Raw genomic sequence first — 18,978 nt, 5'->3', positions numbered from 1 at the left:
CAAATCTTTTCTCCCTAACAACATCCCAAACTTTTTGACAACAGGTAGCCCCATCTTAAATTATTTCTTTAATAAGTAATAATAAATAACTCTTACCAATCTCCCCTAGTACCTGGCACAGTGTTAGTAGACTGTAAATGTTGGTTGGTTTTTTACTAACAAAACAAAGAATCCCAATATGTGGAATCCCCCTTCCCCATTTGCTTACTTTAGAGTTTAATGGTATCTGATATGAGGAGGTCTGAGTTCAACAAACATTTTATTAAATACCTGATTGTGCAAAGCATGGTGCGAGGCACTGGAAGGAAAGAAGTTATTTACAAATATCACCTCATTTGATCATCACAACAACTAGGGGAGGTGGGTGGACTATGATCCTCATTTTACTTTTGAGGAAACTCTGAGACAGGTTAAATGAGTTGCCTAGAGTTACACAGCTAGTCACGTCTGAGGCTGGATTTGAACTAAGGTCTTATTGACTCCAGGCCCAGTGCTTTATTTACTGGGCCACCTGGTTGTCTCTGAGCATAATTTCAAGTTAACATATTAAGATTTGTGGTTGTAATGTTGTTTCTGTTTTCTTTGGTATTGTCTGAACTGAGTATCAGAAATGTCAGAAGCCCTGTTGATTGGTTTGGGGTCTGATATTCATGGCTATTACTTTTGATGGCCCATTTTGGTATTGGATAAATGGGTAATTGCATGATCTTAATGAGAATGTAGTTTGAGTTTTGATAGTGGTATGCCCTTATACTCCAGTCAGCTGTTTCATATAATTTGAGAGCTATCGGTCCTGGTCATGAGGAACATTTGGCAAGAGAATGTAAATGTCCAAATTGCTTAGACTGATATCTAAAGGGTTTTATCACTCTGATTTTCTCCTATCTTTTTAGTCTAATTCCTCATTCTTCCGTTATAGAAAACAGATCTATTGACTGTCTCTCAAACATGTCTCACCCCAGGTCCTTCCTCTGGGTCTTATGAAAAAAATCACATTCATATGGTGTTTTAAGGCTTAGAAAGCATGTTACTCACAAAAACCCTGTGAGATAGGTCATCTGATAGTTTGATACAAGATCTATTCATGTGGATACACCCTCTGTTGATGGAGATCATTGCCAATCAGTCCATGCCTTCTTCTCCATGTTGGTTTAGGGGTAGGGGGACACAGGAATGCTTCTTTTAGATCTCCTAATACAGGATACACATGAAGCCCAGAAGCTGTCCAATGAGCACATTCTTCTCTCCTACCCCTCCCCACCCCTAACCATAGCCAGTGTAATTTTACATTGATAATGTGGCACTTGGGTGACCCTCAACTATTCCAATGTTAAGATACTTGTGTGGTGTCATATATGTGGGATGTCCAAAGGCCTTTGATTCCAAGTTCAGCATTTATTTATCTTTTTTTACTCTCTCATACAGTGTCTGGTTGAGGGACTTTGCTAGAATCTCTATCTTCCTCTTATGGAAAGTTTTCCTGTTACCGTTTTTGAACTTCTATAGAGGTTGTTGTATATCATTCACTTGGGGTTTATCACATACTACTTTGTGGGGTTATGTTGATGAATATCTTTGTTTCTTTTCTCCCTGCCTTGATTGCTTTAAGGGCAGCAAACTTACTTGCCAAAATCTTTTGGGTGCCACAAACCTTTTTTTTTTCTTGTAATCTTAGAATGTCAAAGCTGAGATTATCTTGAGAATCATCTCGTTCAACCCCCTTATTTTACAGTTAAGGAAATTGAGGCTAGACAGATGAAGTGACATGATCAAGTTTATTCTGTGGCAGAGCCCAACTCTAGAATTCAGGGCTATGGATTCCCAGGTGAGTGGGTTTTATATTAATCAATTGCTACTACAGGAGTTTCCTAAAAATTCCGTACTACAAAGAATTTGTTTAATAAATATCACTGAGAAGTGTTTATATAAACATAATAGTAGCCAAATGTAGAAGCTAAATCAGTGTTTGATGTCAAAGTGCAAATTATCACCCATTCCCAAGTTGCTGTATTGAAAGTGGGCATATTTCAGGTATCAAGGCAGCCACTAAAAGAACAGCTTAAGTTTAGAGTCAAGAGACCAATTACTGAGTGCAAGTAACAGGCAAGTAACTTAAAGTCATTGTGTCTTATCTATATCTATAAAATGTGGACAGTAATACTTGTACTGCCTACTTAATAGGGTTGATATGAAAGATATAAACCTTAAGATGCTAGACAAACATGAACTACCGGTATTATTTTTTTTCATCATTATAACAACAAAAGATTTGTAGGCTTCTGTCTGAAACAAGGGTCTATCTATTCAAAGCCAGTGTTCTTCCAATGATGCATGACTGGGTCTTGGAACTAACTCCACTGTCTTAGAAGAATTGAAGTCGGGGATAACTCAAAGAGCAGCAGGGAAGTGCATAGTGGATTTCAGCAGATGCAACTAGAACATCATAAATTCAGGAATGGAAGGGACCTTCAAGGCCAGCTAGTTAGTCAACCAGTAAACATTAAGCTCCTACTATGTGCCAGGCACTATTCCAAATGCTGGGGATACAAACAATGACAAAAGACAATCCCAGCTCTCAAGAAGTTCATATCTAATGGGAGGAGAGGGGGAGATTTCATGCAAACAAGCTATTGACAGAATAGACTGGAGATGATCAACTGAGAGAAGAAGCTAGAATTAAGTGGTATCAGAAAAGGCTTCCTATAGAATACTGGGATTTTATCTGAGACTTGAAGAAAGCCAGGTAATGCAGGAAGTAGAGATGAAGAGGGAGAGAATTCCGGATATGGGGGACAGACCCCTTCATTTTACAGTTAACTGAGGCCTAGAGAGCTTAAATGACTTACCCAAGCTCATACAGTACTGAGTGTCAGAGGAAGGATTTGAACCTGGGTACTCTGTGATTCATTTGAGCACTCTTTCTGCTGCATCACATAAAAAAGAAATTGTAAGAGGAATGGGATGAAGTATGGCACCAAAGAAATGTGTACTCCAGAAATGATGTGCTGTCCATCTAGCAAGAATGAGAGATAACAGATGGATAGGCAGACTGTAGTCATGATCTCAGGAGCAGTAAAGACCTACCCTTTGCCCCATCTGACAAACTTAGGAGAGCTTATGGATGACTGACATACAGAATGGCAGAATGGACACACTTTAATATGTTGGGATCTTAAGTTTCATTGGAATGTGTTGTAGTAACAAAGAAGAGAAAGAAGCAATGATGACTTTTGCATAGTAAGCAAACATGGTCCTTATACACTGGGCTCCCATAACCTAAAACAGATGGTATTGATATTGGAAAATATACACAAAGGACATGAATCTATGCTTGAATGATGAGAATATGCTTCTTCATTTAGTAATGGGTTATTAGTCCAAGATCTCCCAGTGCATCCTGGGCCTTCTCCAATCATCATGACGAATATATGGTCACTGAATCCAGATGGCCCAGGGGGGGAAGAGAGGCTGGTGACCTTGCATAACCCTCCCTTACTCAAAACAAAGTCAAGTGCAAATCATGTCATCGTTTCTCTGATGTCATGGTCTTTGAAAATGAAAGACTAACGCAGACATTTTCGTAGTGCTGGAGTGTTTAAAAACACTCTGTTTATAAGTCATATGAGTTGGTGAACTGTAATTTTCTCCATTTTGTAGATGAGGAACCTGAGGCAAAGATAAATTAAATGACTTGCCTTGGACCCAGCCACTTGTAAGTGTCTAAGCCGAGAGTTGAACTGAGATCTGTTTCCCAGAACAGTGCTTTGCTTTCTTCCCTAAAACCGCCTCCATCATATGATCTTATAATGTATCGTTTGTTCTACTCTGCAGTTATATTCTAATTTTTGAGTCTGTGTTTAAATGTCTTATTCATACTCATAGTAGCTATCATTTATGTGGTGCCTACTGTTTTACAGGCACTGTGCTAAATGCTTTATAAATATCTCATTTGACCCTCACTACAACTTTGCAAGGTGGTGCTGTTATTATCCACATTTTCCATTTGAAGAAACTGAGGCAGGCAGATGTGAAGTGATTTTCCCAAGGCCAAATAGCTAGTAAGTTTCTGAGGCTGGACTTGAACTCAGGTCTTCCTGACTCTAGACCCGGCTCTCTCTCCACCATACCACCTAGCTGCCCTCATTTATAGTATACTTTGTGCTTCTTGAGAGTAGGGACCATGTCTATATTCATCTTTATGCCCTCCATAGACTCTTGTAGAGAACAGATGGTCTTATAAATGTTCACTGAATTATGTATGGATGATATGCCCTCTTTTTATTAGTGTGGTTAGTACTTTTTTCTGCCTTGAAGGGGGAAATGAAAGGGAACCAGCATTTATTATCTACTATGTGTCGGGCACTAGGCTAAGTGATTTACAAATATTATCTCATTTGATCCTTATAACAGTCCTGGGAAGTAAGCTATTATTATCCCTATTTTGCAGTTGAGAAAATTGAGGCAGTCAGGGATTAAGTGACTTGTCCAGGATTACATGGCTCGAAAGTGCTTGAGACTGGATTTGAACCTGGCCCTAGCACTCTATCCACTGGACCACCTAGCCTTGATTGTTATAGGGCACCTTCTAAGGGTATGGTTTTTATACATTTTGCTTTGGTATGGTCTAAGAAATGCACTTAACTCTTTATTTTTGGTATGAAGCATCAGCTTCTCCCTTGGCTCTCTGCAAGTAAATTCATTTAGGTGTATCATGGGGTATGTATATCCCCTTTGGAATAGGTAAAATGACATTTCTTTTCCTCAGTGTAGGAAAAGAGAGTGGTGCTTAAAATTAGAGAAGGAACCTTCAAGTGCTGGTATCATCTTCTCCCAAATGGTCAAGCTATAGTGACCATATCAGTCTATCTCACAGTTTTCAGAAAATTAGACTGGGTTTTGGCTTTGTAATCTTATTTTATGCTTATATAAGGCCATTTGTAGGGAATTGACTATTTTGAAAGGAAAAAGAAAAGTCATTCTAGAATTTTCAGTTTCTTTGAAAATGAGTGAGATTCTATATAAGGACTGAATTTAAAAAAATAATAAAGAGCTGCTGTTAATGCATATCCATCAGAGAAGAAATTTGTTTTCAGTAGGAATGAAGACCTTAGTATTTGTTGGTTGTCGATAGAGGATGTTTTTGTATAAAATACTGCAAATGGCATTCAAGCTTTAATAGATAGTTTAGTAGGAGTATTTGAAGAATGCCACTTTTGATTAATTATACACATACTTTTTGAGGCTTCTTTCCATGCAGTAGCTCAACTGAAAGGGTATCAAGTAACCTGAATTATTTTTCCTTTGTAGGGACAGTATCTCTGAATGTTTTAGTGATCTTTGAACATCAAAACTTATCCTTGTTTCTGGCTATAGCTTATGTGGTATGAACTAATGAAGTCAAAGTCTCTCCAAGAGGTTGAGTTATAAAAGCTTTGTTTCAGGGCCACAGACTATTATAACACCCTAACCCTAGTCAATCATTAAAAGGTGGTGAGAGCATGACTGGTTCAACACAAAATCCTTTCTCACTGCTGTAAAAATAACTATTAAAAGGTGGAGGAGTGTAACCTTAGAGTGTGAAACTTTAGGGTGTAAAGGACCCCAAAGGTGCAAAGGGGTTGTTACCACACTTCTTAGAAGGTGTAGAAACACCTCTTTTCTTAAAAGAGGAAGTACATCATATGTTCCTTTGGAAGTAACCCCAAAGGATGACTATGCCTCCTAAAATACAGTTTTCCTTAAGCCCCAGAGAACAGAAAACTTCCTGACTGTTACTGTCCACATGTGGAGTGGCTTTAGATATGAAACAATGTGGTCAGATTGGAAAGTTGAATTGAGGTATCAGATGGGCAGAGATTAGGTCACAGAATTGTTATGTATTTACCTAATTCCATTTTTCATGGTTCTAACAGGGCCATAACATCAAAGATATGACATATACATACAGATGTGTGATAATGTGATATATATGTGCATATGTATATATGCTTACATACACATATAAGTGCATATGCATATTTGTTGCACTTGATGGAATATTGCATGACTATACAAGTAGAGTGTGTAGAAGGAACATCATGCTGAGCACTGAATGAATGGAAAAAGCATTTATTAAGGCTTTATCATGTGCTGTATACTATGCTAAACACTGGGGTTGCCAACAGAAAAAGAAAACCATCCTTACTTTCAAGGATCTAATGCTTTAAATTTGGGGAGAAAACACATATAGAAGGGTTCAGCTACAGAGCTGATGCAAAGTGTAGAGGTCCTAAGGGCACAACAGCAGGGTAGCTAGCAAGTTCCCGAAGTGCTGAGGGTGCATTGGAGTGTTTTAACTTTCAGAGGGTAGATCCTGGAGGAGGGGACCAGCCCATCACCACTGGGAAGAAGAGTGAATAGAACAGACTAAACAATGCAAACTTCTGTACAGTACAGCTTGCAATTTCATGGCAAAATGTTTTGTAACATGAACATTTATGTGTAACTTAGACTAGGGTGAGCCAGGAGGGTTTGGTACTACAAGCTTTGGTTAAAGGAACCCCAAGAAAAGGTCAGAAATATCAGTCACGACAGCATATTTTTTGAAGAGAGGTAGGAGGCTGTTATTCTAGCCTCAATTTAACAAATATTGTGACTGTCATGTGTAGGGCACTGCTGGTGATAGAGAGACAAAAAAATGGGAAGGACAACCATTCCTTGCCCTCAGAGAGATTCTTTGCATACCCTTCGGTTAGAAAAGGAAGGCAAAGGTAAAAAACAAAACAAAACAAAAAACAGCTGACCCCTGGAAATTGCAACCCCACCCCCTCCTCCCCACACTGGTTGGAGAGATAAGACCCAGGAATGCCTTCCCTGAGTAAGGCATTGTGCTGATTCTGTAGAGGTCATAACAGAAGCATAACATTACATGCTATTTCTCTGTCTTCAAAGAGCTATGACCTGGTTTAAAAAATCAACAAGCATTCATTAAGCACATATTATGTGCAAAGTGCTGGTGATGCAAAAATGAAATAGTCCCTTCTACCCTTCAGGCACCTGTATTTTACTCGAGCTGGAGATCTTAACCTTTTTTTTGTGTCGTAGACGTTTGGCAGTCTGATAAAGATAATGGACCCATTCTAAGAAGAGTTTTTAAATATCGTATGTAAACTAAACTACATAAATCTACAAAAGACACCTAAGGTTGTTGAAAACAAAGATGCCCCTTTTTTTTCCATCCAAGTTTGCAGTCTCCCTGAAATTTGTCTGCAGACATGTATACCCCAGACTTAAGGACCCTTGTTACTAGACAGACACAGACAAATAAGTTCACCTGCCCTCCTCCAAACTTATCTATTTCTGGTACTGGCATCACCATACATTCTAGCTGTCCATGCTTGTAGCATACCTTAGAGTCATCTTTGGGTCTTCCCTTTCTTTCATCCCTCGTAATAGTAACCAACTTCCACTGATTCTCTCTGTAACATCTTTCAAATCTGTTCCTTTTCCATCTTTGACACAACTTCCAAAGGAATATTCTAAAGCTTAGGTCTTACAATGTTGTTTCCCTGCACAAAAAAGTTGCCACAGTTCCTTTCTGTGTCTAGAATAAAATATATAGTCATTTGTTTGGCAGACCTTATGTGTCAGAGCCTGGATTTGAACTCATGTTCTCTTTCTCCATGTTTAGAGCCCTTTCCTTTATCTTGATGCTCAGTGGTTGAGATGGAAGTTTCTTCCTCTCTGTTATCACCCAGATTCCTAATCCTTCTCAGTTTCTAGACCTCAGCTACTAATACACACACATGTATTTGAGAGAGATATACAGATGGGGGAGGGGGAGGGAGTTGAGGATGACTCCTAGGTTTTGAATATGGGGGATTGGAAGGATGGTGTTGCCTTATACAGTAATAGGGAAGGTATATTTGCACATTTTCCCCCCTTAGAAGATAAGCTGTTGGAGGGAAGAAACTTTTTCATTTGGGGTTTTTTTGTCTGTTTCTTTCCTTGTTGCCTTTTACAGTAACCTGCACTTAAATTAATTCTCACTTTAAGACCTCACTTCAAGCCACCATCACTGACTTAGACTGTGCTTGTTTCTCTCTTCCCCCTTTCTCTGTCTTTCTTTCTCCTTCCCTCCCTTCCTTTCTTTCTCCCTCTTACCCTTAATTTAGTTGCCTTAGGTAGTCTTCCTAATATACTGATTTAATTCATGATCCTCCCCTATTCTAAAACTTTCAGTGGCTCCCTATTGCCTACTGAATAAAAGATACATTCTCTTGTCTTTGAAAAGGTCCTTCACTATTCTCTTATCTCTTTCTAGTCCTGTCTCACAATTACTTTTTCCTTAGGTATTTCTTGTTCTAGACCAACTAGAGAGATTCACCTTCTTCAGCTTGGAATGAACTCTCACCACACCCACCTACAAATCTCTATTTGTTTGAAGTTCCCTTTCAAGGCCCAGCTCCGGTGTCAGCTTGACTTTGGAGTCTTTCTGGAATCTACAGCTTAGTGTTTTATCCCTTCTCATAATTATTTTAGCATTTTCTCTGGACCTTACCATTCCACTTATCTATTAGTTTTTTGTACATATGTCTCTCTCCCCTTCCCTTCCCCCCATTGTATTAGGTTAGATAGTAAACTCCTTTTGAAAAGATTCTGGGCAATCCTGGCTCTATCCTAACTCACTGGACTTTTCCACCTTTTCATCTGTAGTCTTTTTCACCCTGAAGATGCCTCCACCCGTAGTAACCCCCTCGCCCACCCCTCTGATGATCCTTGAGTTCTTGCCTATGATCAACCATTTCATGAAGTGCTCAGGCCATCCATGCTCCTTACTTTCCTGGCTTGACTCCCAGTTCTTAGCATGTGTCTATTGTAGGTCCTTAATAAACATTTGTGGAATTGAATGTTCAATAACAAAAATGATAATTTCAGTTATATATAATCTAGAAATTTCTCCCAAGAACAAAGACCTGTCTTTTTAAATACTAGTATCTTTTTTGGTGATGATCTATGATTGTGAGTTATGGAACATCACAGTCCTCAAAGAACTGAAACTGAGCACCACCTAATGAGACAGAAAGGCACGGCATATGATCAAAGGTGTAAGCTGGCTCCAGTATCTTTATAAATGAAGAATTATGCAAGAGGGAATCTGTCATAAGTATCATTAGAGGAATGCCAAGACTGGAAAAAAAGATGAACCTATAAGGTGGCTGTATCCCCAAGAACTCAATGTCTTCACCATCCCTTTTCTTCTTTAACGTGGCAGCATTAGACAAGGAGAGAATCAAGTTTATTTCTGTTTATAGATACTAACTTTTTAGTACAGAAACAATCAACATTTAAGTTACATAACTTAGTTCTGAATAATGTAGCTAGTTCAATGGCAAACCAAAGACAAAGAACCAGAAAAGAGATGAGGGACAGAGTGAGAAGAGAGTTGTGTCATGGCAGAGGAGTAGAAGGCCCAAAACAATTGTCTCAATATCATCCCAAAAGATAGTTTGGCCATTAGGTATCTCTTAGCGACTTGACCCAATAAGCAGGCTTCTAAGTTCTTGGTTAAGAAATCATTTTTGAGTGATTCGGATGTCATTTGTTGTGTATAATGGTGCTCCTTATCATCAGGTGGTCAATGCACTGGCTTGTCTGATTTTTAATTATCCACTTTATAGTTAAGTCATTGGGCAAGAATGGGTAATGAAATGTAATGGTTAGAATATTTATGATGCACTGTAGTTTTCCTTTAATAAGTGGAAGCAAGGGAACAAGTTTTGAGGGAGCATCAAGACTAGTGGAAGTAGTAGAAATTGTGGGTTTTTTTACTCTTGAGGAGAATTTTGGTGAATATTAAATTAATATACTTATATGTAAGAGATATTTTTCTTTGAATTTTATATTTATATACATGATGTTGCATGCTGTTGTTGAAGACGATGATCATTGTGTGATCTCTACTCTCTCTTTAACCTTTTAATTCTCTCATCTATAAAATGAGCATAGTTTCCATTCTCTACTTTTTGGGATTGTTCTGAGGGAAATGCTTCAAATAAACCTTAAAGTGTTTTTATAAAAAGAGATTTATTATGAATTATAAATTTATGATATATATCCTCCTTGCTTATCTTTCTGCCTTGCCAAATAGATAAAACTTCAGTTCCTGTTTTGAAAGAACTTAAATTTTAAATCAGAAATAAAGATTTATTTGCACAATAAAATCTTTACATCATTAGAGAGACAACTTTGGAGTTACCTCCATTGGTTCAAATCCTGCCCCGACACCTAGCTATATGACCATGGGTAAATGACTTAATTATATGGTATTCCATGCCCCGCTAGACAAAACTCTTAACATTAGTTGTATATTTTTTTAAATTGATGCCTTTTGTTTTTAATATCACAATCCTTTCTAAATGTGACTTTTTCAGTTCCTAAACCCAGCAGGCCTTCTCTTGTGTCAATTATCTAAAAAGAAAAAAAAAAAACATTTCAACAAAACGAACAATGATTGAGTCTGACTGTATATGCAATATTTCAAACTCATAGTTTCCTATGAAGTGCATTTTCTTGAATCTTATCTGAAGTCATAATGCAGTTCTTTTGGTTTCTCCTTTCATTTATGTTATTTTAGCTGTATACATTATTATTCTAGTTCTGTTTACTTAATTCTCTATCAGTTATGAATTGTTATAGTATTTAGTGGTTGACTTGCATTGATGGTGGGAATTTCCATGCTACCTGCTCCCCATGTCAATAAACTCATTTATGCAGACCTCCAAAAATAAAATCACCAAAGTCTACTCCTAGACACCCGACCCTAACACCCTTGTAGTAGTCACTTTATTGTATTGTAAAATGAGAGACTTATTACTTTTGGGACAGTGTCATGGTGGCTGTATTTGTCTATTTATCTTATTGGACTTTAGGAGGGCTTCACCCTTGAGAGAAAGAAGAAAATGTAATGTGAATAGGACATAAGAATCAGCAACCACAGACTTTTTCTCCATACTCACTCTGTTCATCTGTTCCTTCATATTGTGACTTTCCAGTAGCTTTTAGAGTAGCTATGGAAGGATTGCCCTACTGAACCTCCTTCTCTTATCTTGTTGAAAGAAGACTGATGCTATAGGCCATGTGAGTTGTTTTGAATTGGGTAGAGTTTAGAGAGATGGGAGAAGGAAAAGATTTTTTTAAATTCATACTCTTTCCAAGAAGCATGCAGAATTAGAAATGTATTTACTCTTATATTGTTTAATAGTGATAGTAATAACAGTAATAGCAGCTCTCATTTATAATGTTTTACATACTATCTCATTTGATCTTACAACAACCCTGTGAAGTAAGTGTGATTACTACCCTCATCTTGCCTTTAAGAAAATTCAAAGAATTTTCAGAGAAGTGACATGGTTGTGGGCACATTACTCTGTTTAGGTTAGGTTTTTAGAAAATGTGGACTTAGTAAATAGATTGGAATCAATAAGATCTGAGGAGTGAAGCATCAGCTCTACCATGTCATCTGTATGACTTTGTTGAGTAAGCACTAGTTAGATGAGAGGCCTGAATTAGCTAATACCCTATCAGAAGATCCCTGTGAGTAACTGTAGGTTGAACAAATATAATAATCCTCATTTTACAGTTAAGGAAACTGAGTCACTTGCCCATGGTCAAATAGAGTCATAAATTTCGAGCTAAAATGGATCCTTGAGTCCAACCTTCCTCATTTTTCACATGAGAAAACTGAAGCTGACAGTGCTTAAGTGACTTGCCCAGGATCACATGGCTAATATGTGTTAAAGGCACAAACTTTTTAGTCTTAGGAACTCTTTACACTCTTAAGTTATTGAGGACCCAAAAGAATTTTTGCATGTGTGGGTTCCATTTATCCCATATTCACTGTTTTCCTGAGTTAGCACAGTGAAGGGGAGCGCCGTGAAGCTGGTATGAGTTTTGCAATCAAAGCTAATCTAGTCAGCGAGCTGGTATGCTTGCCAAAAGGAGTGAATGACAGGCTCATGACAATGCAATTGCCACTTGCAGGAAAATGCCATGCCACCATCATCAGTGCCTACGCTCCCTCCGTGATGAACCCTGATGAGATCAAAGAAAAATTTATGAAGACTTAGAGACCCTTATCATCAATATGCCAAAAGAGGACAAACTTACAATTCTAGATGTCTTTAATGCTAGAGTAGGCTCAGACTACCAGACTTGGCAAGGAGTCCTAGGGAGGAATGGAGTTGGAAACAGCAACAGCAATGGTCATTTACTGCTGAAGTCTTGTGCATCTCATGACTTTCTCATCACCGTCTCATCACCATCTCATCACCAACACTGTCTTCCATTTACCTAAATGCAATAAAACTTCATGGATGTACCCTCACAGCAAACACTGGCACCTAATAGATTATGTGATTGTAAGGAGAAGAGATAGACAAGATGTGAGAGTGACAAAGGCAACGTGTGGTGCAGAGTGCTGGACTGATCATAGACTGACTTATCCTTTCCAAGCTAAATATTCACATTCATCAGAAGTGCCACCTCCAAGGCAAAATGACTGCCAGAAGAATTAATGTCAACAAATTAGAGCTCTTCTCTGAGCATGAATAGTTTGCTGCTGACTTGAAGGGAAAGTTGAGCCAACACACAGTTGGCAATAGTGGAGCAGAAAAGGAGTGGGCAGCTTTTAGAGGTTTGGTGTACAGCTCTGCATTTGCTCATCTGGGTCAGAACATTTTCAAACACCAAGACTGGTTTGATGAAAATGATGGTGAAATTTAGAAGCTGCTAAACGAAAAAATGAGAATTTCACAGGCTATATCAGCAGGATAGTTCATCCACCTCTAAGAAGGCAGCATTTAATTCCATCAAAAGCAAAGTACAAGCAAAGCTTAGAGAAATGCAGGATTCCTGGGTCAGTAAGAAGGCAGATGAAATTCAGTTTTATGCTGATAGTAACAATCCAAAGCACTTTTGTGATTCCCTGAAAACTATTTATGGACCAAAAACCTATCGTGCATCACAACTCCTCAGTGCTGATGGAGCCACATTGATTAGTGATAAGGATATGATCCTAGAGAGATGGGCTTGATTGAATACTTTCATAGTGTTCTCAACAGATCATCATCAATCAATGCTGAGGCCATTGACCATTTACCTCAGGTTGAAGTCAACCCCTCCTTAGATGAACTTCCAACTGAAGAAAAGGTTTTGAGGGCCATTAGGCTCCTTTCAAGTGGCAAAGCACCTGGTGCTGATTCTATTCCAAATGAGATTTGCAAGGTAGGGGGAACCATTGCTCATACAAAAACTGACTGAAATTTTCCAGGTTATATAGCAAGAGGAAGTTATCCCCAGGAGTTCAAGGATGCCTCCATTGTCCATCTCTATAAGGGTAAAGGGAATAGATTGTCCTGTGACAATCACAGGGGGATCTCTCTCTTAGTCATTGCTGGCAAAATTCTTGCTGGAGTCCTCCTTAATAGGCTGATCCTTCACCTGGAAAATGGTCACATACCTGAGAGCCAGTGTGTCTTCAGAAAGGGCTGAGGAACAGTCAATATGGTGTTTGCTGCCTGACAACTCCAGGAGAAGTTCTAGGAGCAGAACAGGTCTATATGCAACATTTGTAGATCAGACCAAGGCCTTTGGCACTATTAGTCATGATGACTTATGGAAAATTATGTCAAAATTTGGTTTCCCGGAGAAGTTCACCAGTATGGTACATCAATTTCATGATGGCATGTTTGCCTGGGTTCTGGATAGTGGACAATGCTTTCTTACCTTCCCAGTCAACAATGGAGTAAAACAGGACTATGTGCTTCCTCCCATGCTTTTTAGCATGATGTTTTGAGCCATGTTGTCATATGCTTTCAATGAGGATGAACATGGCATCAAGGTCAACTACTGTACTGATGGTAAGTTCTTCAATTTGAAAAAGCTACAAGCCAAGACCAAAGTGTAGGGAGTGTTGGTGCATGATTTTCTGTTTGCAGATGATTGTACACTCAATGCAGCCTGTGAAACTGAGATGCAACAAAGTATGGATCAATTATCTGCTGCTTGTGCTAATTTTGGCCTAGTAATTAACACCAAAAAAACACAGGTGCTCCATCAGCCACCACCACACCATCCATACATGGAACCATTGGTTACTACAAATGGAGAAGTTGTGAATGCTGTGGAGAAATTCACTTACCTTGGTAGTGTACTTTCCAGGGATGTACACATTGACAATGAGGTTGATACATGCATTACCAGAGCTAGCTCAATGTTTGGGAGGCTCTGAAGAAAAGTTTGGGAGAGAAGAGGTGTTAGACTGTCTACCAAACTGAAGGTCTACAGAACCATTGTACTGACCTTATTGTTGTATGCCTGTGAAACATGGACAGTCCACCAGTGCCATGCCGGGAAACTGAATCACTTCCATTTGAACTGTCTTAGGAAGATTCTGAGGATCACCTGGCAGGATAAGGTACCAGACACTGAAGTCCTTGCTCAAGCCTGAACTGCCAAGCATTCAAACTATGCTTCAGAGAGTGCAGCTTCTATGGGCTGGCTACGTTGTTCAAATATAAAATGTACATTTGCCACAAAGACTTATGGAGAACTCACATGGGGCAAGCAATCGCATGGTGGTCAGAAGAAGTGATACAAGAACACTCTCAAGGTCTCTCTCAAGAACTCTGGATTTGCCTGTGCAACGTGGGAGACATTGGCACAGGCCTGCTCAGCATGGTATGCCCACATCAGAAAGGGTGCTGTGCTCTGTGAGCAAAGTAGAATTGAGACAGCACAAGTAAACATAGGAGGCACAAATTTGAAGTATCCACCCCAAATATTCGCATGGACTATCTGTGCCCAACCTGTGGTAGAGCATTCTGAGCTCATATTGATCTGATCAGCCACAGTGGGGCACACTGAAACTTCACTTTTGTCATGGTGATGTCATTTTGGTCCTCTTCAATAACGAAAGACAGCAATCAACCAACCAACCAACCATTTACTATATTAGAAATTAAAACTGAGAATGTTAAATGTTCTCAATTTTTTGACATTGAAATATTTACTAGTCCATTAAAAATTACAGTAAGACAATTCTATATTAACAAAAATAACATTCTAATGAAAAGTAATTATATTTCTCAAAACAATAAAAAGTTGAAAAAGTGGCATTGTTTTTGATTTTTTTTTGTAAATCTTTTTAATGTCTGACTTAATAGAAGACAGCTAGATTCTCATCTGCTTCTGTGTTCATTTTGTTGTTATTGTTGAAGTATGTTAAGAGAATCTGGCATCATGTGACTATATAGTTGGAAACGGAAGTATTTTAATAAGCAAATGATATCTCAGTTTTCAGTTAGTTTTGACCTTGATGACGCCCTTGAGCATCTGAGGACCACACTTTGAGAACTGACAGTCTCTGAGGAAGGAATCAAACTTGGATCTTCTGACTCCTAGACCAGTGCTCTCAACAGTGTTGGCACTGTGTTACTGAGCTGCCTCATGTGTAGGAAGTAGTGGTGGGAAAAGATGATTTTTAAGATTGTGCTTCTCTCTAGCATTTTATGATTTCAATATTGGGAATATTTAGTCTATCTGTGCTACATTGTTGGGGTAAGACAAGACTATCCCTTCTAACTGGGGAGGCAAGACAGTGAACAATAGGGATGGATACTAGATCTGAGATTCTACAGGTGCAGGGAACCCCTTTGGTGAGGAGCTTCCTCTGTCAAATTTCTCTAGAGCACTAAGATTAGTTGACTATCCAGGGTCTCACAACTAATATGTGTCAGGCAGCACTTGAACCTCAGTAGGTGTTACTAAAGCTCTGTCCCCCATGCACTCTGCCTTTATTCACTGTGGCAACAGTATGATAGTCTGTGCTAAACTTTGTACAATAAATTATAAGCACTAAAGGAGTTCGAAGGAGGGGTGATGGTGGTTGTAGATGGAGGATAATATGAAAGTTACCATAGATGAGGTAGATGATGTCTTTAAGACCTGTGGGCAAAGTGAGAAATAGAAAATATCCCCTTGCTTGGAATGTTCTCTCTCATCTCTTTCTCCTGCCCTCCCTGGCTTTCAAGCCCCAGATAAAATCCCACTTTCTATAAGAAGCCTTTTTTCAACCTTCTTAATGCTAACACCTTCCCTCTGTTGATTATCTCCAGTGACTCCTGTACAGACATTATTTGTACAGAATTGTTTGCATGTTGTTTCCCCCATTAAAATGTGAGCTCCTTGAGAGTTAGGGATTGTCTTTTGTCTTTCTTTGTGTCCCCGGTGCTTAGTGTAGTGCTGGACTTAAAGTAGGCAGTTAATAAATGCTTGTTGACTGGCTATAGCCAGGGTTCTAGCTAGCATGGATGAACAAAATCCAGAGATAAATCAGGGAAGTTTCACTTAAAAATTTTATTGTCTGCCTACTTTGTTTTCATTATGTATATGAAGATTACACTAGCTCTTTCTGCCTGCTGTATCATTTTGTTGAATCATTGAATTTTCAGTCCATTAAAACCCTCAGGTCTTTAGCACCTGAACTTCTTTCTAGACTCTCACTGTGCTGGTGCAGAAGTTTTTTGAATGCAAGTGGAGGATGATGTGTTTATCCCAATTAAACTATAATTTATTTCTACACATAAGCGAGAAAACTTTACCTTTCCCCAAAGCCCTTTAATGAACTTGCCCCTAAAGAGTCAGAATGATTGATAAACTCACCTTGTCTGCAGGTGCTAAAATGCAGTGAGCGACCAGAGAGGTAGAAGAGGAGGAGTAATTGACACAGACGGTCAGTCCAGAAACAGAGCATGTGCACAGTACCTGAAGGACTGAGAGTTTGTTGTATATTAAACAAGTCTCTCTGTTTAGTCACTGCTAAGAGGTCAGGTATGTATGAAATATGTAAATATGTTACAGAGTTTCCTGTAGGGTGGGGAGGGGGAAGAGAAGAAAAGGGGATTCTGAAACTAAAATGTAAATTACAATATTTACATACTTTAACATTGTTATAATCTTGAGATAAATTCATGAAGTTACATGTTCAGCCCTGTTTTCAGAAAGAACTGTGAATATTTCATTTTCTTTATATTGTGAGTCCCTATTTCCTGTGCTCCTTGGGGTTAATTTAACGTCTTACCAGAATTAAAAATATTGTTTTTCAGATATAGTTATTTTTGCCTGCTTCATCTAATGTAAGTGTGGAATTATTCAAAAAAGGAAAAGAAAATAATGTCTAGTGTTCACAGTTCATCCGGACACTCCTTCAACAGGTTTAAAATTGACTTCTTTTGATTGGATGGACATAAATTTCATTAATGTAAAAGTTGTAAAAGATATTTGACTTTTTTTTTTATAAGCAGTCCCTAATGTTTTTTAAAAAAATTAGTTTTAGTTAATCTAGATATTCTCTATCTGGTGATATGACCACTAGACACATCATGGATTTAGAGGTAGTTCCTTAAAAGAGATCACATAATTGCAGAAACTGTCAAGATGTCTTTTTAAATGCCACCTAGATAAATTAGAATGAGCCAGATGGTAGATGTGTATTTGTTTTTAGTCAGTTTAAATAGGTTTGCCCAAATACCTACAGTTTTGATCTCTGTTTACAATAAACCAATTTGGAGCCTAGGTTCCATGTTTCCTTGTTATGACATGTGGCATGATTGGTTTCAAAGGAATACATTATTGTGAGCACATTATGAGAAAGAATAAAGTAATATAATTATAACCAGCTCTGGTAAGAGCTCTTGCTGCATTTGACAAAGGATACAGCTTTTGTTGCTGAAGTGTTTCTGCAATTACATCAGAAATGACACTCAACATTAACCTTACTTTTGGGGGGCGGACCGTTCAATATTTAAGTGAGTCTACAAAGTAGTAAATGAATCATAACCTCCTTATGAAGAAATAAAAACAGAAAAGAACAGTTAACATCATCTGCAGCAAGTGTTTAAAGAACTGAAAATTTGAGTCTGTTTTAAGGAACAGACCTCACATGCAAATTAATAACTTCAACAAATGGACCTCTGATGAAAGGGGGAAAGGACTTGTCATAATCCAAGGCTCGTTCATAAAGTGGGTTTATGGAGTTAATCCAAGGTGACTAATGAATACCACAGTAATTTGCTAGGAGCACCAGATTCACATAGATATTTGTGGGGACACTGAAAATTAATTGAGTAGAACTCATTGTGACTTGATTTATCCTTAGTTAAACTTGGTCATTCTCCAGGTTGCATGGCACCAAGGTAAATTTCAATGCTGGTGCTTTTCCTTCCTTTCTGGAATGTTGATACATTTTGTTAACAGAAAATACTTCCTACAGAAACTTCAAGTTCACGAATCTCTGTGGCAGTAATAGTTTTTTTTTAATTCTCTCGATTCCTTAAAAAAGTTAATTTCCCAATAATCCTTACTCCAATAGAACACTTTCTTGAAACAGCAAACCACATAAGCAAAACAGAAGCACTAGTCATATCTAACAGTGAATACCTCATTCTACATCTCTAGTTTTTACACTTCTTTTCCCAAAGAAAGGAGGCATGTTTCACTACCAGTTCTGTGGAGTTAGGACTGATAATTGCATTTGTTTGAATTCAGTGAATTTCAATGTTGTTTTTCTTCTTTAAAAAATCCTTTTTCTTCTGTTGGTTATTTTATACTGGACAAACGTAATTATATTGAACAAAGTACAGTATTCAAAACACAAAAAAAGCTGATTGAATATGAAACCATGAGCCCATTACAAATAGGTTGCCTAATTAAAATAAAAGAAATAATAAAATCATGCTAAGTTTAAAGCTGGCCTGCTTGTCTATATTTTTGACCAAGTTTCCTTTTGTCCTGGACATTATTCTAGCCATTTTGAGAAATGCCTCAAGGAACCTTCCTTTTCTTTTGTTGACATCATTATCGCTCCTTCAAATCTCCTTCAAATTAAAAGAAAACACCTCCCCATGTGACAGACAAACATAGTCAAGCAAAATAAATCCA

General features: G+C 38.2%; 1 protein-coding gene across 7 annotated transcripts in view; it reads left to right on the top strand.

The window, feature by feature from the left end:
* Nucleotides 1-18,978, top strand: part of MGAT5 (alpha-1,6-mannosylglycoprotein 6-beta-N-acetylglucosaminyltransferase) — a 370,599-nt gene that overhangs the window by 31,482 nt on the left and 320,139 nt on the right. For 4 of the 7 annotated variants that reach the window (XM_072613259.1, XM_072613261.1, XM_072613263.1 and 1 more), the window contains one exon: nt 16,713-16,869. The exons of the other annotated variants lie outside the window; for them this stretch is intronic. The gene's annotated coding sequence lies outside the window, so the exon portion shown is untranslated. The remainder of the gene's footprint in view (nt 1-16,712; nt 16,870-18,978) is intronic. 7 annotated transcript variants of the gene reach the window in all.

The sequence above is a fragment of the Notamacropus eugenii genome, chromosome 5 (genome assembly GCF_028372415.1).
Source record: "Notamacropus eugenii isolate mMacEug1 chromosome 5, mMacEug1.pri_v2, whole genome shotgun sequence".
NCBI classification, from domain to species: Eukaryota; Metazoa; Chordata; class Mammalia; order Diprotodontia; family Macropodidae; genus Notamacropus; species Notamacropus eugenii.
This window is presented reverse-complemented; position numbering and strand designations above follow the sequence as displayed.